The sequence below is a fragment of the Haemorhous mexicanus genome, chromosome 7 (assembly GCF_027477595.1).
Source record: "Haemorhous mexicanus isolate bHaeMex1 chromosome 7, bHaeMex1.pri, whole genome shotgun sequence".
Classification (NCBI taxonomy): Eukaryota; Metazoa; Chordata; class Aves; order Passeriformes; family Fringillidae; genus Haemorhous; species Haemorhous mexicanus.
The window spans coordinates 20,874,455-20,900,514 of NC_082347.1; the positions used below are offsets into that span (position 1 = coordinate 20,874,455).

The 26,060-nt window shown below is 36.2% G+C and overlaps 1 protein-coding gene across 4 annotated transcripts in view; it reads right to left on the minus strand.

The window, feature by feature from the left end:
• Window positions 1–26,060, minus strand: part of LRMDA (leucine rich melanocyte differentiation associated) — a 633,198-nt gene that overhangs the window by 578,281 nt on the left and 28,857 nt on the right. The gene's annotated exons all lie outside the window — the stretch shown is intronic.

Sequence of the window (26,060 nt, forward strand, 5' to 3'; positions counted from 1 at the left end):
CCACAACCAATATTCTTTTCTCTTCGCTGACTGGAATGAAAAAAGAAGTTAAAAATGGGAACGGAGATACAGAGTTTGTTGTATCCTTGACGGGAATTCACTTCTATGCCTCAGTTTGAGAGAATGGGACTTGTAAGGCCTACCCACCTTACAAATTTTTGTACATTATAGACAAAGTTATTTTCTTTTCAGTTTGTAAGCATAGTACAAAGAGCAACACATGGAAATAACAGTCAGAAAACATCATTGGGATAAAAACCATTATCTTGATACTCCATGATTTCTTAGACATTTGACTTCTTTGTTCCAACAGATTTGTGACACCAGTTACTTTATTCAATACAAAGTATTCAGTCTGCTTATGATGAGAGCTCCTTATGTAGACATTGTGAACACTTCTCCCAGAAGACTCCATAGGAAGCCAAGACTGGAACCTGGTGTCCTCTTTGCCCTCTTCAGCCTAGATGTTTAAGACTAGACCTCAGACTGCTCCACATGTCACACAAGCAGCACAAACATGTCTGAGGCATCTCAGTTTGCAAAAAAACAGGGCCAATTTCTGTGACTTTACAGTATGCTTGATAAACCACAATAGCAAAGCTGGAACATTCTTGAGTATCTTAAGGAAGTTCACATTTATGCACACAAAAACCATCTCCAAATTTAAGACAAGAAATTTGTCTCATTACCTCCCTACTTCCCATACTGGAACTCCTGGTAACCATGCTCAATTTCAGAGTATTAAGTTCAAAATAAAATTAGAGTCCCGTTCCACACATTTTTTCCCTGTTATCACCTAAGAAAATGAAGAGACAAGGAAAGTGCAATGTGCACTTTACTGATGCACTTTTTAATAGCTAATGTGATAACCTAACTTAACTAAAACAACCTAATTATCTTCAATTGTAAGGCAATAGAATCTTCTTCTCCTCTATTTCCCCTACCAAACCACAAACACAATCTTTCTTTTTAAAGAAAAAAGCTGGTACACTAACATGTGGAAAATGGTGTTTACTGATTAACAGGTATCTCATTTAGAATGATTCAAATGTATTAGTATATTTTAATGAGAGGTAGAAAGCATATAAGCTGCAGATGGAAAAAAAAAACCAACAGGAGTGGACAGCAACAAAAAAACCAAACAGAGCTCAGATGATCAGACTAAAACAGGGACCGACAGTAACATTTCTGAGGCAATTAGAAGGGAAAACACCCCACCTTCAACAGGGACAAACCTAGTGTTTTCCAAAGCCACAGTGGTTGCCCAATTATTCCTTCTCCTCTGTTTGAGCATCAATTTCAGACTAGTACAGGAAAACTAAGTTAACACGATCTGAGGGAGCTTAACAGGAGTTTTAAATGCTTGCTTTTATAAATTTTTATTTTAGTGAACATGATATGTAAGCAAGACAATAGCTGCTACCAAAGTTCATTCTATTTCCAAGGATACAGTACATGTTTAAGAGTTTAATACCTGTTTTGATCCTTAGTATAATTTTCTTATTTTTTTCATAGATCTAGAACAAAAGCACTTAAAATCTGACCTTCAGTGTTCTCCTAGTTATATATTCCATATTGGCTGGATATTAAGGTGAAAAGTTGAATAATTATATCAGTTTCTAAATAGTGTATCTTACTCAAATAGTTTATAAAATATCATGGTCCCATCAAGGGTGTATTTGTACTTCTTGGGAAACAAAAGGAGGAAAAACAACTCAGAAAGTCAACCCAGAGAAGATTTAAAAAGTGCCATAGCAATCAATAAAAGAAATATTGTTTCCTCACTACTGTAACTGTGCTCTTAGAACTTTGAATGAGCTACACATCCTATAGCAGCTGTTCAGCTCTCTGCTACTCACATTCTCCTAAAATCAAACTCTTCAGCAAGCTATCGACTACATACATAACTATTTACCTTCAGAAGAATGTGTTTATCTGTAAAAAAATAGAACTATACACTATTTCAGAAAATACATCTATTTCCAAAGAATAAAAGTTTTCAAAACTTTTGTGTGTGCACATTTGATGCCATGTTTTGCTAAGAAAACAATTCTCCTCACTGAACAATCCTTCAAGTTACACAAGAAATGTTTGCCTCTCACATCTTTGCCAATATTGAACTCTGAAGTTCTAAAATGTAAAATATTGATCCTTTATTAAAGCAAACAAGTTTTAGAACTCCAGGAGACAATCTAGAGATGATCCATCCTCTATTTCATCTCTTATACCTACCAAAATGGGAGAGTGAACTACAACATGCTTGCATCTGACAAAGACTGGACCTGAACCTAGAGCATGTTGATTTACACACCCATCAAAATCCTTGCTTAAACAAAGGTTCCTTCTGTTTCCATGCATTTTAGGTTAATTTAAAATAAGAAATTATTACAGGCCCCTTTTGCTACAAACTGAGAACGTGCACATTCTTTAGCACATTACTCACAAGCATGGTCAGGAGTAATGCATATAAAATGGCTAATGGCAATGTTACTCATTTTTTATTTACTACACAAATAGAGTAGACTAAAAATGAACATAAGGTCCTGCAGGGCAAACTCTGTGTTCTTTAGATATAAAAACATTGTTCATTAAGAAAAAAATCAGATGCAGTGGTTACATTAGAGAACAGTTAAGTGCGTAAAGAATGGAAACATACATCAAAATACAATGATTTCATATTTTCTAGGAAAAATCAACAGTGATACTGATGTTATGAGTCCTCTATTTTTCATTTAGTAGGTCTCAACACTAAATTATTAACAGTGGACCACTCTACATCAGTCAAAAAGACTGAACACAAGACCTTTTGCCTGAGGTTAGACTCTGAGATACTCCAATCAGCACATTTAAACTCTTAAATATGATGTTGCCTTCAGTATTTTTTCTATCTAGCTTCAAGAGCAATTTATGAGCTTATGAGAGACAGATGCCCAGAGAGAAAAAATTGACCTGTCTTTTTCACAGGACGTGCAAACTTCAAGAACCTTGAACCTTTCTAATCCATCAACAAAATACTTGTCTTCAGTTGCCAGATGGGTATTTGTAAAATAAAAATAAAAGCCACACACAATATTGAGACTAGCAGCTCAACAGTGAGAGAGAATTCCATCAGAATATCTATGTGAAGCAGAATACTCTATGTGCATATAGCTGCACAGAGCAAGCAACAGAGGGAGAACAAAGGTATCAGCATTACAATGAAACCTCTCCAATGGAGAGTTTACCCAGTTTGTTACAATAATAAAGTAGCACAGGTAGGATAAGCAATTAAAAATAATTTCACAAAATATTTTTAAGAAGAAATAATGTTTGCTTCAAAGAAGAGATCAGAGACTACAATGCATAAGATTTGCATCAAAGTCAACTTTTTGTAATGGCTGCTTACGTACTAATTTAAATGCTTTTCTTGAGAATTACATGGTTCATTAGGAAGATACAGAGTCTCCAGCTTAACTCTGTCAGAAAAGCTAGAAATGTGGAATACAGAGTTACAGCTTTACTTTCTAAATAGTAACAACAGCAAATTATATTTGCATATTTCAAAAGGTCACAGCCTACTTTTATTACAAACTGTACATATTGAAAAACCCCAGCTCCAGTCAGAGGTCAGCAAAGCATGTTTGACTGGCTTCTACATACTTTATCTGTCTCCACGTGTAGCCAAGAACTGAATACTGGAGTGTATACACATCTACAAAGTAACAGTGATCCACCAGGCTTCAACTTTTGTACCTAGGAGAAAGCAATCCCTGAAGCAGAGATGCAATATATACTCTAAGCATCAGAGTTCTCTATCTGATGAAGAGGTTTTCAGGACTGAGGGGAAATTTATATGCTTAAATTACCACCACTGCAATAGAATTATCATACCTCTTATTCTTTAACACTAGACTGTTCACAAAATATCAAATTGTTTTTCAGGGAGTTGCTCTCTTTCCCTCTCATGTACTTCCCCCTATAGCAGGTAAGTCAAGAACATGCCAACCCCAAATATCTACTTCATGCTGCCAAATCACAAGAAGGAATACAGCCTGACTGCTTGCAGTTATGACACTTACTTAAGAAACAAAATAAGTGGGGAAGACAAGATCACACTGAGTTACACCTTTGTAGTATAAACAGCAGAATCATAAGGCCCAAAATACTCAGAGGTGTAACATCATAAACATATGCTTATGAAAAGACTGTCACAGTTAAGCATATGAAGACCATTATACCTTTTCTAGCTTAATACAAGTTGCATTCACATCCAAAGATAATTTAAAAGCTTAAAATCTAAGCTTTGCCAGACTAGAAGGCTGAGTTGGTTCAAACGAGCATTATTTGTTGATTGTTGCTAACTAAGATTTTAACCTTGTTTGAAAATCTTTTGGTCTAAGAGAAAGGTAGAAGGTATTTCTTTAAACTGATGTGAGCTCCCCTCTGAACCAACAGCAATTTGGCAAGAAAGATGAGCTGGCACATCAGAACACTCCATTAATTCATGAAGACCAGTAGCTTCTCTGTAAAAATATGCAAGGCCCTAATGCACTTTGACAAATGACAAAGGTTATTAAAGGACAGCTTGTGGGAGTATAATTGCTTTGTGACTTGATCACTATTAACAGAAAGAACATTGGTAGAGAGTTAACAGCATGAAACATGACTACAGGAACCCACCAAGATCTTGACTCAGCAAAGCACATGAGGACATTAATTCCACTCCTGTATTACAAAACAATTAAGAACATGGTTAAGTGCATGCTATATGACTGTCACTTAACTGGAGGAAAAGCCATCTTTTCAAAGACCATGACAGTCAAAGCATACATAGATATATATTATATAGACAATTGGTACTGCTATGCTATGTTTTCTATAGATAATGAAACAATCCTTACCAACTTTGCTGCAGTCTTTATACAGATTATTTTGAATAACTTACAAGATGACTGAAAGTGTTCAAGGACTCCATCTCCAAAGCTCTGCCCAGGACATTCAGGGTCTCCCTCCACCACCCCAAAAAACCCAACATTTTCTGCATGCATCAATTTCTCCATGTTTCTCAAAAACACTTACCAAAGCTGAGGCATAAATCAATTTATATTACAAGAGTTTAATGGTTTCAAAATAGAAGAAGGAGGAATACCAGAGAGAAATCTGACAAGGTTAAAAGGAAACTGGGGAAAGGTTGAGGCCTAACACATATTAAATAAAAATCAATCACAACGTTTCAAGAATTACAAAGATATAGCATACCACTGCTCAAAGTGAGGGGAAATGAGGGATAGGACTCCAAATCACATGGCAGCACTTGCTTTGTACACAAATAAGATACATGAACTCTTAGCTCCCTGCAAAGCACTGACTCATGGCAAAGGTAGGGCAAGAGGTTCGATGCACTACACTGAACGAGCTCAGAATTCACCATGAGCCAGAAGCCAGAAGCCCCTGCCTTACTCAGGGGCAACACCTCCACATACCAGTGAGGCTCCAGATTTTGCTTTTGTGGGGACAGTTGAACCTTCCTTCTCGTGTTTTTGCAGTGGCAAAACAATTCATACAAACTCATGGGAAGCACCTTGCCTGACACAACATAGAACCACCAAGTTTCAAACTCTTCTGAAAAGGCTGTGTGCCACTGCAAACCTTGCCCCTCCTCCACACAACAGCATTAGCTGGAGAGAAAAATTCACACATAGTATATAGAAGGGTAGATCAGAGAAAAAATTGTTTAAATACTTACTTTATATCAAAGGTCCAACCTACACAAAGGGAAACAATATTCAAAAAACAAAGGATTGGTCATTTGGAACAGTCATCACAGTCACAGCTCTGTACCATTGGCACACTGGTTTTACCATTGGTTTGAGTGTTTTTTAGCACAGTGGTGTTGTATAAGCAGCTATTTTTATGCTACTTTTCTTTTAGTAAAAAAGGAGGCACTGGGTCCTCAGACACTAGGCAGAGTGCAGTTGGCTAGCTATCATCCACTATGGAAGGATCAAGCAGCATTTATTAAGTGCCAATTTAGACATCATCCCAATTGTTTCTGTGTATTTTGTATTTCCTTGGAATTAAGAATTCCAACAAATCGAAAGAACTTAATTAAACAGCTGTAAAAGTCCATATTTTACCTAACTTCAAATGAAAAGGTTTTACAAGGTTTACATCCCTCTCTCTGGAATCATTTGTATCCCCAGCAGCCAACAGATGGTGAGTGTCCCAGCTCCCTCAATGTTTCAGCCAAGATACTGGTTTTTGGACTGAGAATTTTGCTGAAGTGACAGTCTAAGACTTAGTGTAAGTCATCACATTTTTCCAGCCACTCACACAATTAATCTCACTTCCTTTTCAGCCTTACTGCCTAGAATTATCTGTAAAACTAGTGTAATCCACCTACTTTATCCAGCTGGGTTTCTTTTTAACCAATTTAATGTTGGAATCTTGCCTGTATTTTATTCACCTGCTTTCTTCTCTGCTGCTGCAGATAACATCATCTCAACAGTGTGACTGGTCATATCCACAGCATTTGATAGTCAAAGCCCAGTTTAACTAAGTCAGATGCCCACAAATGGAATACTGTTTGAAAACAACTTATAAGTAGACCCAACTTAGTAGATGCTGCTGCTACAGTTTGTCAGCAAAGGAAACTTACTATCTCTAAATGGAATTTGTAATGAAATGTTGTGGGAGTCAGAATATCAGTATCAACACTGCTATAGCTGGGTATGGCCTCTAGTCTCACAGCAGAGATTACATTACACCTTGCCTTACATCAACCCACATGAAGTAGCTATGCTTAAGGACTAAAGAAAATTGGTTAAACCATTTGTAGCTAGCATCAATATTAAGATCCCTAAAGACAGACAAAGTAGAAAAGGAAAAGTAGGAGTGGGGCAGTGGTGATAGAGGCAAGAAAAGTCTGAACCAATACTCCTTCAAGAACTATTCACTGATTCTTTATTTCCACACCATAAAAAACTGTCTTTGACAAAACATATTTGCTTGATACACAATGTCAGCATAAATCACATTTTCATCTTCTGTCAGTGCCAGCAGTTTTCTTAGACTTCTCTGAAGGAGGGCAGGAAGAAAAAAATTTAAGAACAATAATAATAAAAAAGAAGAGTCAAAACTATCTTCCAGCTTTGACAGAAAAGAGTCTTTTTGTTCCAAAGATATTTGTCTTCATGTAACCCAGAAGCAACCTCCTGTAGAAGTCATGCAATGAGAAAGCATCACAAAGGGTCATCAAAATGCAAAGTCAGTATCAATATCAACTTTCTACTCATTCCAAACATGAACTTTCCTTTTTTTTATCTTATTTCCTCTTCAGTGAAGTAAATTAATATTTGCTCACATTTAAAATAAGAATTAATGTCATCTATGCCAGGGCACTCACACCATTCAATAGAAGGACAGCACTGTGTAACAGAAGTCATGAACTAAAAGTAAGACACATGTTAATAAGAAAGACAAGCATTCCAACTCCTCTACTTTTGTCCCTTCTTTTTGGTTTTTATGAGATTGTGTACTGCTTTTTGCTTCTTCTTAGCCAATTAATTATTTATCCACTAAATAAAAATTTGATTTTATCCTGATTACAATTCTCCACAGTGATCTCTAATTATTACACAGCAATCACTTTACAGGACTATGATTGTTGATGAAGCATTCACAAGAAACAACAAGAAAACAGAAAAAAGCCCTTAACATAAGGATTAAGTTCAATACACTTAAAGAATTTTATTTCTGATGGGGCTCATGAATTATAGTAAATACCATGATATTTACCTTCCTCTCCTACAGATATATAAAACATACCTCATTTGTATGCTTATATAAAATACCATTCATGAGCCTCCTAGTTTAAAGTTCATGACAGTAACAAGCACTTTGATTATTTTATTATATTTATTATTTTATTAGATCTATCCCCTTCAACAAGGAGAGAATAGCAACATGTTAATTTTCCCTCCCTGGTTTTCAAGTGTGACTCTTCTGACACAGCAAGCAGACAGCAGATGCACCATCTACAACAGATACACATTAAAGAACAACACATATTTGTGAAGAAGTTCCACCCTGAACTGAAAGCAATAACTGTCCCACTGACTTAAAGAAGAGGCAAAAGTACAGTTATGTGCTGCAGAAACATATGGATGGTAGGCGCTACATTATTGTGTGAAATAAGGTACCTGGAAACAGAGGCAAGATTTTTGCATTCACACACAACTGAAGAATTTGTGGAAATAAAGTGGAAGCCAACACATCTGTCCATCACTGGGTCATCCAAGGTAGCAGTCAGGCAGCAGAGGAATGATTTGAGAAGAACTGAGTACAGAGCAATTAGAAAGGTTAGTAAAGTAAAGCAGTACAGAAGTTCCCCATATTTGCAAACCAATACACTATCATGAAAACATATCAAACCAAACAAGTGAAATACCCATCCTGCACAGTTCCAGGAAACCAGAATTCTGGTAGGAGCAGCAAAGCCTGTTAGAAATTATGATAGTGGACAGAACCTATACATCAGGAGATCTCAAACTACTAAATATATAACAGAGCAAAAACACTTCTGCAAGCTATTAAAAACTTAAGACTGTTGTTAGTTTATGATTGAAATTTATATGTTGAAATTTCTCAGGCCTGAGGTTTCATTTTTCAAACATCCACAGAAAAATAAAAACAGCATTAGGCTCACATTAAATGAATACTCCACTAAGAAAAACATCTCTAGGAAAGGAAAATAAATATAGATTACATATACAGGCTGGATGTAATAAAGTTACATAGGCATTTTTTGTGACTTGTGATCAGTTATGAGTTCTAGGCTTAAACTGGACAAGCTTAAATCAGAATAGTAAACACTGCTCCTTTTGAATGGCAACTTTGATAACACCATGAAGCCACTAGGTAGATCCCATACAACTATTGAATGAATCCATGCATCTGCATCCATGCTTGGCTCAGAGAATTTCTAAGGAATCACAGACAATTCCTACACCAAAACCAAAACAAAATCCAATGCAAATAAGCATAAGAGGAAACTATTCCTAAAACTTAGCATCCAAGACACTTCTAGAAATTCTGCAAGGGACAAATCATCAGTAACATGGTACATCCTTACAATTTCATCAGAAGGCAAACATTCAATTTTACTGAAATTCCATCCTCAAGATCTGTTTCCGCTCCCAGTAGGAATGTTTTCAACACCCAATTCTAAAGCTTCTACTACTGTGTCTTGTATTTCGGAGATAATATGCTCAGGGTTTTTTAGTAATAATTTCAGTTTAAAACAACTTTGAGATTCTTAACAAGAAGTAATCTAAAGGATGTTTGGAAGCATTAGGCAGGAAAACCTGCTAACCACCACTGCAAATACTACTGAAAAATATACTCTCAGAAGTAAGAAATCAAAACAAAGCAAAATTAGTATAAGCAGAGAGATCTTACTTCAAAGGAGATTTATTCTTACAAAACTCCCTAGGTTTGTTTATGCAGCTATCAAGATCTGGACAACGAACTTACTCAAAGTAGCCTAGGCATATTTGGAGACTGCTTTACTTTTTATATTGGTTGTACACAGATGTGGATGTAACTTTAAAAGCTCACAATATTTTCACAAAAACAGGAAGACACAAACTAAAATCTGTGATGATTAGTACTCCTGAGTACTACCAAACAAATTACTTCAACAGTTACTATTTCAATAGTTAGAAGGCAAGTTCAGAGTTGCAAACATCAGCATATAAATTTAATAAATACATATGAAGAACATGGCTATGAAAAGAGTACAAGATCAGGACACAGAAAACTGTTTTGCAGCACTCCAATGAAGTATTGCAGTACGAGAAAAAATAAACTTTTGTTTTTTAAAAAATAGCTCTCAATAGTCCTAAAATAATAGCACATAAAATGTTTGCAAAGTAAGGAAAGCAGAACTCAGTACTTTGGATTTCAACATTAATCTCTGCTAATATAACAAAAAAAGGTGTATAATCAGATTCTACCTGAAATCTCATCCAGATACAGAAAAATAGTGACTGGAGGTAATTTTTTTATTAAAACAGCTTTAAGAGCACCCAAGTGACCAAGGATTTTCAAAGAAAAATTAAATCCAAACAATAGGAATAAAGCTTAAAATGCTGTTTACACATTGACTGTACAGGAGTGGGGGGAAAAGTGTGAATTACCTATCTCAGAGCAGTGTCTCATTAAAGTAATTGTAGTCTCAGACTACTGTCTTCTTCTCTGCTTAAGTAGAATCTGAAGAAGAAAAAGAAACTCAAAGTAGCAGAACCAAAGTTTTTATAGGTCACATGGGATGCCTGCTGCCATGAACCAGATGTGAATAGGAAAAAGAAAGTGGTCAACATATGATATCAAAAACCAGTGCAGTTTCAAATATTTTAAACATGTTGTCAAGTGCATTCAACAGGTCTACAAATGCACTACATTAGCCTAAATTTAGTAGGTGATAATTGAAATCAGAGATCCAGCCATTACCACTGACATGTTTCTAAATACTACCCAATAAATTTTTGTCTGTTTCAGATTCTGTATGACAGCTGGCAGTTGGAAGGGGAATCACCCAGAGGGTATGAGCACACATGTACAATGTTTCTGTAGTCATATGCCTGTATCTTCCCTTACTAGAACTAATTTAACAGTGACAATACTGTCCTACAAACACATGCTCCCAAAGCAGAATTCCACAAGCTTCATGGCATCTTCCTGTAAGCACTGGGTATGAAACAGGGCAGTAAGTTAACTAACTCCAATTGTATGTCTTGCATATGAATTTTCATGATGAAATTAATTCAGTTCCTTAGAGAGACCAGATCTGGTATTCCTACTTATCCTTCTGATCATCTCCTAATTTTTAATTAGAAAAGGAAGCAATAGAAGATATAGAATCAACAACAGAAGATACCGTCTTAGAGTCCACATCTCTTTTGCCATTACCTTTGTTATATCTATAATTATATACCATTTAACCAAAAGGAAACAAAGATTTCTTCTAGGTCTATAACACACCTTTCTTTTTAGTCTCTGCTGTATCACCACAGCAGATTGTGATACCTCCACTATCAGGTAATAAAAAGTGCAGCCAAGCAACACATGAGAATAAACTATCTCTAGGATCATTTCTGATTTGGTAAGCGGACAGGTATCAGCCATTACTTGTCCCCCCATGCAGAAGTGGTTTATACAAGCTGGTATGAAGAGCTGATAATTATATTTGGCATGAATAATTAATGAATGAGGGCTCCTCACAACTCAGTTCTACCATCTGTAAAATGGAGCCAGTAGTGTCTCTCCACTTCTCAAAGGAAACTGAACTTCAAAGCACACGATGAACAACTGCTTGAGAAGACATGCCTGTAATTTAGATACCAATAGCATGGCTTTTGACTGGAAATTTAAACATCTACTTAGAACCAATGAAGGATGGAAATGAAAGAATGACGCTTTCACTAAAAACTTACAGGTATCCAAGGCTCACAAACCTTTGTATACAAGCAGCAAACACTTCCTGGTTTTCTTAGATTATAATATTCTAAAATATTGTCTAGCAAAATTATTTCCAAGGAACTTTGAAAAGCAGCTTTTCTAATTAAAAAAAACCAACCAGACCTTCAAGAGAAGAACAACCTTCTCTCTTAGTATTCTTTTTATAGGAAATCTATTTATAGAGCAGCAATACTTCTATCCAAATACTTCAAAAAAAAGGAAGCTGTATGCTACTCATTCTTAGCGTTTTAGACCCCAAGACACAGAAGACTCATAAAATTACTAGCACCTATTAGAAGTATTAAACTCTGTTACTGGTATCAATAATTAAATTTACAATCGACATTAACCATGGACTGAAGTGAAAGAACCAGAAGATACTTGGAGATAAACAAAGTAGTCAAAGACAAAATTTGAGAGCACCGCATCAGATGGGGAGAAGGGGAAAGAGAATATTGGTTTGATATTTTTTCCTGCTGCTCAATTAGTTGCTAGAAGCAAGTTTAAAAAAATGAAAAAAAGAAAACACAAATCCTACAAAGTTATGAATGACAATTCTACCTATATTTACTAGTATCATAATCCAGAACGCCTCAGATTTGCTATATTGACAGCCCTATTTCAAATGCAAAACCCAAGTAACTTTAAAATTAAGACTTTTAATAAATTGCAGTTCAGAGACATCCATCTTGAAACTTCCACTCAGCCAGCCCACAGATCCAGAGTTAGTCCTTCACCATATTATGTCAACATAGCCCTCAAAATGCCTCAAGTTCAGACAAGGTCATTCAGAACCCAAGTGACAGGTCATTTGGGAAGGAGGGGGCTACCCAGGGAGTGTCCTGTACAGCACAGGGTGATTGGAAGAGCTGCTGAAGATAAAAGTGCCAATCTGCCTTTCTTATGACTTTTGATATAAAGTAAAAAGTAAAATGGCAGCCTTTTATGACATTTTAATTCTATTCCCCCTTTCTACCATCTCCATTAAAACATTTTCCTCCTCTCTTTTGTGCTATCCAAGATTAAAAAGTCATTTATTGCAATAAAGGGATTTAGTGATTTGGGAGTAACTTTTATATACTCTACACCCTCTAGACACCCTGAAACTATGTTAATAATTTTCTTCCTATTAATTGTCTCATCAACTCACAGCTGGCTATGCTTTTTACTTCATTATGTTATTCATCAATCTAAAATAGAACTATAACAGAAAAAGAAATTGGAACAGAGCAATTTCAATATTTCAAAACAGATGCAAATCAACACTAGAGATGCTACACAGCATATTTTTATTGAGACAATTCTATACATGTTTGAAAAATGAACTTGTAATAAACTCATATCCTGTGAAGATATGTTTTTCTTTCCATCTTATGAGCTAATTATGCCAACACAACATAACGTTTTCCTAAATGCCTTATAAACTGACCCAGTTACTCAGAAAGTATTATTTTTAAATTGATGTGATAGATGCAAACTGGAACGTTCGGATTTCAATTCTGGCACCAATTCCCAGATCCCCTTCCCAAGTAATTTAAGGACTTCCTCCCGATAGTTTTTCATATTCTTTTAACTGACATTTTATCTTTATACAGTATCTCAGCAGAATGAACATGCACTAAAACAATGACAGCCCTTCTCTGGCTGTCATCTCTCATTCTGGCAAAGACAGATGTCTTACACTGGCTTATGCCAATAATAGAGCCGACAAAAAACAACAGAGACTACCTGCCTCTGATGTAAAGGCACCAATTCACATTTGTGACACTCATTTGTCAATTAACAGATTTCTTCCATTGTTGACACATGGGACTTAAAAGATGTGGGCTAGAATGTGATGAATTAAAAAAGACAGATGAGTAAGCTATGAGCTGCAAAGTAATACTATAATGTGCTTTAGATAGGAATATCAACTGACACCCCTGACAGGCCATACAAGGTTTTATTTCATTTTGCTCTGTATCTAGGCTTCATACTTTGTCTTCTTTGTTCTCTTTTCATCAAGCTCCTAACATCTCATTCTGACAGCCAGAGACATTTAAGGCACTTTCGTTTCAAATGCAAGTTAGCATACTTGATTTGTCATTAAAATGCAAAACGATTGCCATTGCAGGTAAATGTAGGTATGCTTAAAAGGTTGTATCTGAAAAGTAAAAGCTGAAAACCATTTCTGGCTGCTTTGCTTAACTCTTTCACAAGCCTCAGAGTTTTTATGAGGCAAGTGTTACCATGCTGTAATAGAAGTGTAGCAGCACCTGCAGTTTGATACAAGATACATTTTAGTATATTTAAATAACATTAAATCCTAAAGTTATAATGTCAAGCACAGAGAGGCACTGTCAAGTCTGCACATGGAGCCTTCCCATGACTCACACGAGAATCTGAAAATAGTCTATCAGCTTTACATGATAAAGCTTTACATAGGGTCAAAGCTCTTTACTCCATCAATACCAATGAGGAAAAGAAGGGCAGAATTGTTTACTCTTTTTAATACACTAGTTGTGGTTGAATTAGCTGAAATCACCAGAGAGGGAATTTCTAGAGCAATTTGCTTTCTATTCCAATGCTCACTTTAAGAGAGATGAAGGCCTTAACATAAATAATTAATTAATTAAATAAATACATACATACATAAAGTGCTCTGTAGCAAAAGACAAGAACAGATTTTAAAATTTTGCAGAGAAACAGACCTGCACAGGATGGGCATAAGTAACACTTAGATTTCTACATAATATGCACAGATGAGAATGCACTCTATAAGACGAATAAGGTTATTTCCAGTCAATGAGATAGATTTGAACAACAAGAACCTCATTTGTGTTCAACATATAAAATCTAGTGAAGGGAAATATCTATTATTTTCTGCAAGTGGTTTGAAAAGCAGAATATAATTTAATTGAGCAAATTTCTTGACACAGAGATTAAGTTCAGATATTTGATATTAGGAACATACAGAGAAAGCTTTATCCTAAGTTTGTACCTGCTTATCTTTTCTGCAGACTTTCTTGTGGTTTTTTATACTAGAGAAAAGAGAGGTGTGAATAAGGTTTCACTCCACTCACTTGGGTGCAGAAGTCTTTTTCCCTAGTTCTGTTTTCCCCCTAAGAATGAGAATTGTATGGAAACAGGCATTCAGGTAATCATACAGAAAACCTGATTTAGATTATGACATCACAGTGTATTGAACATAAGGTAAAGAATCTGAAACATTTGACCTTCTGTGTATCCAATGAAGCTTTCTGACCATTTCTGATGCTATTCTGCCTACTAAGGTCCATCTGCTACAATATAGGAATTATTTATTCATTCCATATTATAGGATAGGAACAGGCTATGCTGTAAATACAAATATCAACTTTACAACTAATAGCTGTCTTGATGGGTTTCTAGTACTACTATTTCTACCCACACTAGTCTTAGATGCTTCCAGTGCATTTATGTTCCCACCCAGAAAGAAAACAGGAGTAAAAAAAGTGCAAGATTACCTTAAAGCTGACTTCACCATTCCACTAGGTTTTAAAATACTAGGACTACAGCAACCTAGAATTTCATATGCCATACTAAAACACACAAAGAAACACACGCCCATTCACTTCTAGCTCAATGAAGACATTTGTTCTTTCTTCCTCCATTGACCAATTACCAGCAAGTGAGACAAAATCTACAGTAATGCATTAGTCTCCTTAATTTTAGAAACTTCTTTTCTTCTGCTCAATCATTTAAATGCAGGTGAACCTCTTGTTTCAAACCACCTCTGGTTGCAGGGTATATAATTCAGCCGCAAAGTAGTGGCCCACATTAAGTGGGTTGAGATAGACTCTCATTAGAGGTACATCCAAATTTCAAAAGCCCTTTTATTAGTGGTAGTAAGAGACTGTTTGATATGACTTATTTAAAGGAAGCCAAAGAATGACAGTGAAAGCAACTGAACTGCCCTCTGACATTCCCCTCTTAGACTGGCAATTTACTAATTGTGCACCTGGTAGAACTAGAACCAATGCTGCACATGAACAGAGCTAACGGCTGGCTCCCATTATGAGCAACACGGGGAACAAGAGAGACACCACTGGTAAGAACATAGGAACCTCACACTGCACCTGCACCCAAATCCCTCATCAGTACCTTCAGCAGCCTTCTGCTGAATTAAGGAGATGAAGGCAGTGGGGAGGAAAAGGCAGCACAGAGTGAGGGAAGAAAGAAAACTAGACACATGCACAGCCTCTCTCTTCCTTCCTCTAGAATGGAAACTAGCTGGCTTAGTTTCCATTCCTAGAAAACATAGCACTTGACAATTTTTCCCACAGCAATTCCAGTACAATCACCTTCACATAGGACTGTTTCTGTGCTACTCCAAAGCACTTCATTGTCCAAGATAAGGAGTATGTTAAATGCAAGATAATAGGTAGAAAGTGTTCAGATTCTCAAGCAGCTGTGATTTGAACATCCACATACTGGACTGTCAAATTATCTTAACATAACTATGTTGGAAGCACAGCTTTACGAATACTCAATAAACTGTTAATCCTTGGCCTGTCTAGAACATTTTTCCTTCAGCCTTTAAGTGCTTTAGAATAATCACTACACTTTATCATTTAAGTAACTAGGCCAACTATGATAAGTTTTTCTTATTTCTTCAACTAAAATGTCTTGAAAGTCCTGGGAGCCTAAAACACAGCATCCTCATCCAGTGCTTTTGTGGCCACATGGCCCTTGAAGAGTCATGGCACTTCAGCAAGTCTTGAACCTTACACATCTCAAATGGTTCAAAGTTCAAGTCTGCTGCATTTCCTTGCACTTTAAGAGATTTTACACTCAAGAGACTGAATGTTTTTTGCAAGTGACCTCTAAGTAATATATTCCTTGCTTCAAGGTTATAAGTGGAAATGTTATCGCTGACGAAGTCCTACCACAAGTGCTGAATCAAAGTCAAAAAATACTTGAGCAGCACCCTCAAGTTTATATTGATTATATAGATTAAAAATATAATTCATATACATATAAAACCTATACCATACTTATATATAAAGGAAATATGCATACGTCCTAAAGGTCCTTATCCATAAGATGTTATTTTTTGTGTGGGCCTGTGTGTGTCTCTGTGTGTGCCTTATACACCAGTAAGCCGTCAGCAGCAGCCAACACACACTAGGCTTTCTATGAAAAAATGAGCTGGCCTTGTGTATACATCCAAGTATTAGTATTTGCCAATACAGGTCATATACCAACTGCACAGGAAAAACAGCAGACACTTAAGCACCTGAAGAGAACTTTGGGCCCAATCTGCAAGAGCCTATCAACCTCCCTCACTTTTGGACCAATTAAACTACCCCCTAACATGAGAACTGCTACTTGTGTTCTTTTAAAACTTATTTCTACCACTGTAGTCTCTCACCATTGCTCGTGTTTTTGTTCCTACAAACACAAGCTATGAGAATGGCTGTATTATGCAAAGATCATTCACCACTTGCATTTATAAACTCAGCAGGCAAATTAAATTAAATTAAAAAGGCAAAATAAAGTATTAAGAAAGGAAATAATCTTCCAGCTCTACCAGTGAGCAACTCACTCAGGTAAGCATCATCAAAAGAGAAGACCAGGAAAAACAAAACAAAAATATAAATAAAAAGTATAAAATGTCACATAATTGCAAGCATCAGTTCATGGGTAAAGCCTGCAACTGAGCTATAACACTGCATTAACCATGACCCTAAAGACAGTATAATTATTGTATAGAGTGTCTGGACTGACATGCTGAATCCAGAGCCTGAGAAAAAGACATGACCCTTTTGCACTTCCATGCTCCACACTCTTCACATTTTCACGAGAGGGTTTGGGGACAGTCTTTTTCATCTGAAAAATCATCTCCAGGATAACTTGTGTAAAGATGATTTATGTAAAATGCAAGTTCTCAAAAATGGCACAAACCATGAAAGACCACATAAACAAACAAGTGATGCATAAACAGAAGCTGCATAAGTATTTTCCTGCCAAATGCCAAGCAGCTTTTTGTACCATGACCACTAGCAGGTTTGTTGAACACAGGAAGACAGAGGTCCTCCTTAGTGATTAGAATCAGCAAAGCTAGTCAAGTTCTTTACATCTGCAACTATATGTTGAGAATCTTTTATATTGCATTAAGGTGAGAAGATACCTTTCAACAAAACAGAGAAGAAAAGATAGAGACAATAATTCCAGGGTTACTGCAGGTTCTTCCCTTCAGCCAAGCTCCTTGTCCTCAGACAACAGTTATTTCTGCAGTCCTTCACTCTTGTTTCACAACAGCAATGATGAGGAAATACTGTTTTAGAGTGAGAGAGATTAAGGAAGTCAGAAAGCAATAATGATCCATCTGATTACTGTACTTAACATATGCTCTTTATAATGCCCTTTTCTTTAACCCCCAATGATGTTGAAAAAAAGTACTTCTCAGTCTTAAAATCCAGATAATCATGAACTATGCAGGAGCAGCCACCAAGATATTATTTTCAATCTACTGCCATTCTTTGAAAACTAAAATAAGTACATCAAACTATTTCTTTTCCAAATGCCAATACTTTCCATGGACTGTGATAGTCTTCCATTTATTAATTGATATTCTCTTAATCTAACATAGATTCCTATTGTCCAGAACAGAATTCAACACAAATATTGATTTTAGTTTAAAACTGGTTTTCACAAGAGGAGTTGGACTGACTGCGCCAATGAATTAAGTGCTCTGGGTACACAAGGAGCAACTGCAGATTGTGTAGATTTAGCATGCAACATCACTTCAAAATCCAACTTCAACCTCAGATCAAGAAAAAGCAGTTCACTTCGTACACACTGAAACACGAAGAAAATTGTGTGATGCAAACACCAGTTCACTGGGAAATGCTCTGCTTCAGTCAAAAGGATTTACCAACAGCCTTGAGTCAATGGATGTTTAATATGAAACCCTATCTCTGTTCAAGCCCCAGTTAGTCATTCATCTTTACTAAGAAGTACAGGTTTCATCTTTACAGGTAATTGCAATAGACCTTTCGACATGGATTTCCCCAAAAACGCAACTTTCACCAACCAGCATAGCAATAGTCACCATTAAGGATGTAACAATCAAAGCTCACAAACTTATTTTACTTAATTGTGCTGTTTTGTTTATTTTTTTACCAGATTTCAAGCTCTAGCAATCCTCTCAAAAATTCTCTAGTACACAATATGAACCTACACTGTCCCCTCAGCCAAAGGTTCAGGTAAAAAGTTTTTGCCCAATTCTACCACGTGATACACCCTCAAGACAACTCCTTCCACAATGATAAGCCTTCCTGAGGAAAGCAGAACAGAAAACAATCCTGTGTTCTGACCTGTCAGGTACTGTAAATCAATGGATAATGGCCAGCACAGGGGGTCAGAGGTATATATACAACAGTGTTTTCACAGTCTGTTAGTGACTATGTGGCCATAAAAAGTCAAGCAAGGATCAATGGACAAAAAGAGAGGCTGCTAGGACTAAAGAAGATAACAGCACCCATACTGAAATACAACAATTTACAGTACTGATCATTAACATATTACTGAGTTTGGAAAAATAACTTTTCCATTAAAAAGTACAGCTTACATCCGTGGTATAGTATGCTGAAATCAGTGAGATATTTAAGTGCATATTCTAACCCATTGATGTGATATTTTTAACAACAGTCATTGACTGGTCCCCTTTACATCAACAATAAACCAATGACCACAATTAAAACACAGCAGAAAAATATACAAGTGACAAAACCCCACACAGATAATGCTTTGTAGTGGCAAATATTCTATAATCACATTTAAAGCTGACAATTCAACAGAACACAGGCATGGCTGTTGTATGCAAGACAAGGTGTATCTTAATAGTTTTAGTATTTACCAAGTTTTAAGGACGGGGAAGGGAAGCTCTTCTTCTATATTAGCCAGATGCTCCTGCTGAAATGCCACTTTTTAAAAAGGGGTGGCATGGTGGGAGGGAAAAGGAAGGAAAGTAAGCAAGCAGTAGATTTAGCTTTGATGTCTATCAGCTGTCCAAAGTAGAGTTAATAGCTGAAGGTTGTAATTGTTTTTGTTACTGGTAATGCTCTCCTTCGAGTTTTTCAATAGTTACACATCTATAAAACTTTCTCTTATACAACTCCCTAGGTTTTACCCGTGTAGAAAGAACCCATCAACATACTTGCCTTCAGTCCATCTATTACAACAAGAAGTTCTTTCAGTAGAAAGATAATTACACATAAGGTAGTCCGCAGTGATTAATAAACATATAAGACTTCAACAGAAAGATTATTATATCTGTAAATAATTGTAGTGATCCCTCATGTATAAATATTTAATTCAGCAAAATTATTCTGGGAGCTGAATTGCTTCTAAAGACTGACCACCCTTAGCAGTGTTACTGTACAAGTATTTTTAGACATCCATAACATTTCAACATTATTTAAAAAACAGAATCTTGTGCTTATTGTAGGATATCCGTTTAAGGGTAAACTTTGAGTACCCACCTCAAACTACACACCTACTCCTTTGAACTTGATACATTTACTGCAATACTAGAAGAAAAATTAACAAGAATTTATAAATTTCAGATTGCTTAACCATGGAAAACGTTATCTCTTTGCTGAAGTCTCCCTATACAATTCCATTTATCTTCAAACAGTAAACAATATCCAGCACAAAATTTACAAACATATGTAAACTACTGTTTTCTTAAAGAAAGAAATCTCAACTACTACTCTACATTTTTCTTAAAAGAGCAATACAAAATCTTCAATATTTAAACATATACATTCTCCTTTCACATAGTAAACTGTCGTCATGCTTGAAAGAAAATAAAAATACAAGGAGAGTGAAACAGATTAACTCCATAGCTCCAATACACTTATTTCAGACAAGATACTATAAATCATCTTGAAACAAAACAGGCAATTATAATGTGCACAAATGTTATGATATTATGCATCCCTACTGGTCCAGTGGTTTAAATTATTGAAACTGATGGTTGAACAAGAGCATACTGCTTCAACACACTTCGATTCCTTGAATAATTCTTCCTTCAGCTATCCAGTGCTCTGCAGATCTCTGACATCAATAAACAGATAAACAAATGTTTCTTAGATAATTCAGGCCACATCTAAGGGGATTAAAATATATGTCCAAAATTTCTCAAGCAATATCTTTTGTAAGGGATCACATAGGTTTTTCTCCTTTCAATACCAGAAGAAGCATCTAAAATTAAAGTAAGTACATACATCTTCCTTCAAAGCATTCAGTGAGGACCAGGCAGCTCCTTTCTCTTTGTAACCACTACCCCATATTTCAATCCTCTTCACCTCAGTGTAGGGGAAACAGCCGCGAGAGCCACAAGACAGAATCATTTCAAAACACAATCAGCTATTTGTAAACACTCTTTCCTGCAGAAAATCTGCAACTGTTAGTTGCAGGAAAAAAGCAGCACGCAAGGTAAATCAATTAGCTTGCTAATTTCTCACCCTCATTCATTTAGCTCTGCACTGTATTTGTCGTAATTGACTATAATTATGTTAATTACCAACTCCAGCATAATTACTATATTTATTGTCATTGAGCACACTATGTACCCAAAGCAAAGCTGGCATTTGTTGGGCATCAAAAAAAAATAAATAAATAAAACCACACAACTGTCGGGAGGGGTTTCTCTGAAAACTGGCTGATATACCTTCAGCAAATGAAAGGGCAAAAGAGATTTCATGCAATGCTAGTTTGAAAGCATCAGTTCATTAAGGATATTAATTTTCTGATAACTACACATTTAAGCATGACACACTGGAGCAGTATCTACAGGATTTAGCAATTATTAATGCGTGACAGTTTCAAATGCTAAGTGAATCAATTAAACAGCAGCATTCACAATTTGAGAAGAGATAACTGCTTCATAACTGCCTAAGACTACAATTTTCACATGACAAAAAAGGGCCATTCAGGCTCCTTCAAAACCTGACAGGTCAAGAAAGAAGTTTGAAACAAAAGCACCTTATAACCATCATCTCTCCTCTTTACTTGTCAGATCAACTTTGCTAGTGTCTCCGCTGAAATGGCATCACCATGCCAGCTGCCACAAGGTGATTTTTCATGTCTTGTCAAAGAAATCTTTTATTCTATTTGCTCTGCATTAACATGTTACATTTATTGATCAAGCCCTTTCTGCAGCCACAGCAGGGCACTGTGCTCTTATGCCTAAGGGGGCTTTGATGTCCTGGTGACATTCTAGACCGAATAATGCACATACTAAATGGATTTAATGCAGAAATGTGTTTGTGCATGACAGCTACATTAATAACAGCCCCTCATACTGATAAATATGCAATTGCTACGATTAAGAGTTACCCAATTATGGTGAAAATATTTTTCTACCTTATAAATAAAACCATCAAAAAGTTTTAACAATAGTGCATTTCCTTCAACATTTTAAAGTGCTATAAAGAGGAGTCTAAAGGCTTTAAAAATATGTCATGCTTTGTTTTGAATTCTGGCTTTTATTTCCATCTCTCTTTTGTTGTTCATCTTCCTATTCTGCATGTCTTATTGCTGCACAGACTGGGAAGGTGGTTAGAAAAAAAAAATTAAAAAAAAAAAAAAAAGCCTTTCTTTCACATACTCAACTTACAAAGAGGAACATGCTCTGTAAAAACTGAAGCCCATTTTCAGGCTGGCACTTGCATATTCCCCCAGGCTAAAAAACAGGAGGCAGAAGAGAGAAAGAACAATACCTAGTCCACAGAGAAGATATTACAAAGCCTCAGCCTCACAAAAGTCATGGAGAAACATTCCAGACTAGGACTGAAGTTTAAGGGAATGTTTTCATACATGCATCTTCTTCATCAGACAGTGGAAATTATGCACAAGCGCATACTGTGCAAATTATTCAGGCTCCTAGAAGAAATAATCTGCACCCTAGAGAGAGGGAAGAGATATTTGTATCTCCATGAGCACAATTATTGGATTAATCCTTCCTCATTGGCCAAGATTAAAGATCCACTCTCACCTCATAGCTTAGATAGAGAAGAAATCTCTGTAAGAAAAAGGAAAACAACCCACATGTTTAAAACTACTGAGGACAAAAATCACAAGATGGACTTCTCAGTGAACTGAACTGTAGATGTTATTTCTAAAAGCATGGCACCTGTTTGTACAAAACCACTGACATCTGTTATTCAAGCACTGGAGTGCATTTAGCCTTTAATATGAAAGGAAAAAATTTGAACACAGTAATCTAGGACAAGTCAAAAAAAGGTTTGAACAAGTTGTGGGTTGTTTGGGGTTTTTTTTCTTCCCACAGGATATCAAGATGCATCTAAACTAAAATCTCTGTATTTCATCCAAATCTCTACTCCCTACCTCTATTACATCCTTCCTACTCACTTTCTTTCCTTCACCAGTGATTACTACTTACGTTGTTCTTTTTATTAGTGAAATCTTTAACTTTTCATGATCAAAAACAGTTTTTCATTCTACCCTAAAATCCTTTACAAAGTCTCCAGGTAACACTAACCCTCATACATGAGTGTCTCTTCTTCCCTTGCTTTATGCCTTTGCAAAATGAGAACTGGGGAATGTTTTTCACCTATTATGAAAGGACTAGGGAAGGCTATTAAATACAGTTTCCATGAGAGGTTCAGGATCAGATTTCCAAAGCAAAACATCTCTGCTCCTGAAACATGCCTTATTGAAAATACACAGAGTAAATACTTCATTTCTAAAATAGATGAAAATCACTGTAAAATCAAAAGAGCTGCTACAACTCAGGCCATATCACACCAATAAAGCTGCAGAACCACAGCATAATTTAGGTTGGAAGGAGCATTTAGAGATCATCTAGTCCAATTTCCTGCTCAGAAAAGGGGCATTTCAAGATTTAGATCAGGTTGCCTGGAGTTTTGTCCAGTCGCATTTTAAGCGCCACCCAGGATGGAGATTCCAGAGCCTCCCTAGGCACCTCTTCCACTCAGCCTTCCCTGAGGTGGCTGGAAATTCCCTTGCTGCAGCTGTGACAATTGCCTCTTGTTCTTTTCCTGTGCATTAGACAAGAGTTTGGCTCCATCTTCTTCACAACCCCCCCTCAGCCCCAAAAGGAAACAAAAGATACTAGAAAGTATTCAAACAAAATCAAGGTACTGAAAACGACATGAGAAGAAGTAAGTCACAAGTGGACTACAGTTGTATGGGATTGAGGGATTTCCACCAGCCAGAGACACAGGCAATCCAGCAGTACCACATCCTGCCAATTAAGCACACACACATTCTTCCCTTCACCTCACACACAACAAATTGCTGTTACTCCTCCTCTTTCGCCTCTTTCCCAAAATTCCTATTTAAGTTCCCTTGTACCTTGCACCTCATTGTTTCCTTTCCCTCCCAGGGAAAAGGGGAGATGTGTAACCACTGCGACTGGTAACAGTCACTTCGACTGCCAGAAGAAAGAGCTGGATCCATGTACTCCTCAGGGTAACCCAGGAGAGACACCAGCTCTTGGAAAAAGGCAAACAAGAAAGACACAAAAGCAACTGCTTGTGATTATGTATCAAGTGTTGATATTAGATATACCACATTTAATGCAAAGATAATTAAGCATCTAAACGGCCCCTAAATTTTATTTAAGAAAGAGGAAGGGGCTCCAGCCTGGGAAGAATTCTGAAGTCAGAAAAAAAAATGGTGAAAAATGTACACTTCACTCAGTATTAAACTGCTAGTTCAAAAGAACTAATGACAACCCTCCCCTCCTCTGTTATATGGACACATCCCAAGCAAAAAGAAATAACCAGGGAAATCTGAGTAACAAAACCATCACACATAAAAACATTTGGTTTTCTTTTTTCCTTTAAAAAAAAAGCACAAACTCTCATCCAATAATAAACCAAATTATAATGAAAGCTAACATCTTTACTGCAAATAACTACAGTGCTAGCAAAACACAGTATTCTCCTTATCTTTTCCTATATTTGGTCACCCTTGATCTTCTTCATTCGCACCTTTACCAAGAGACAGTAAATTATACTAAACAACCTAACTCTTCTCTAAATCAACATTAATTGTAGGGATTGTTTCCCCACTGAAAATAACATGCTAAACACTTCAAATTAAACATTTACTGATAAAAATCATAAAACTCATCACTATACTACAACTTTGTTAGATTTTTAAGTAATAACACCTGTTTAAAGAAGTTATCACTGCTTACACTTGCTTCAACAGCTGCCCAAGGCAGCATTACTCTATATTCATATTTATTTAAGGTTACGACATTTCTTCTGTATCTTACCTGACTTTCTCAATAATATGCAGGTACAGGGCTTACACATGAGTGCAGACCAGCGTAAACAGCTACTGTACCACAAATACTTCACTCTTAGTTTCTATACCCTTAATAAATCTAAGCACTACTCAAATGAGAAACCCTTACTGCTCTCACCCCATTTAGTATTAGCTTCCCAAAGGGAAAAAAAAAATCCACTTCTCCTCCTTCCCAAATCTGATTTCAGGTCTTAAAATACTTTTACAGATTTACAAATACAACTTCTCCTACATCACAAGCTGATTATTCTTCCCCAAACCTCAATAAAACCAAATTACATCCCTTCTGAAAAACAAGCTAAGTGTTTTTGGGTAGAGAAGAAAAGAAGGAAAGAAAACACAGATCTCAGAAATACATCACCAATTGTGCTCTCTATGAAAACATTATCAGTGTTTTAAAGTGGTACTTTACATCCAAATTTAATGTTATTAGTTTACTTTATGAAATGAAACAAATTCAGAGAACTGTTCTTCAAATCATACATTAACTGAAAGAGACAAACATCTTTTTTTTCCAGAAATGCAAAGAAGGAGCAGTCTTGTCAACATATTAGATCTTAATAGACATACAGACCCTTGAATTGCCTTCATGACAAACTAAAAAAAAAAATACCATTTGATCTCATCCACCAGAAAATTCTCTTTTCTGATTACAATATCCAATGGTACAGAGTCATAGTCTAAGACAACAACAATCCACAGATTTAGTGTCTCCTTTGCTCGGCTACTTCTTACATGCACGATTCAGTCTTTCAGAGTTGACAGAGGCTAAGAAGAACATTTAGGAGTGTTAAGCAAGTTAAAATCAATGGTTGTTTATTCTAGGAAAACAAGGCATCAGCGCACTACTTTAGTACTACGTACTACTCTTCACAAGCAGACTGTGAGCTTACCCCCAATAAAATAAAAGGAAAATTAGTTGAGTACAACCCTACCTCCACAAACCTATATTTTTATTAAACAGACAATGGCACTCAAATTCTTTCTCCATACTTACCCACATTTTTCAACCTGAAATATACTCTGCTGAACCTCAGCAGGCTCTCTTATAAGGATTAAATGAAATAGGATGCTGCAGAAGCTCACAGCAATACTACAGAATCCTAAACCAATCCATATATTAAAATACTTAGAAGGAATTACAAATTCTAACTGCACTTAGCTTTAGCGCTTAACTACACAGATGCACAAAAATAAGATCATAGAACAAAATCCATCATCTAGGAAAA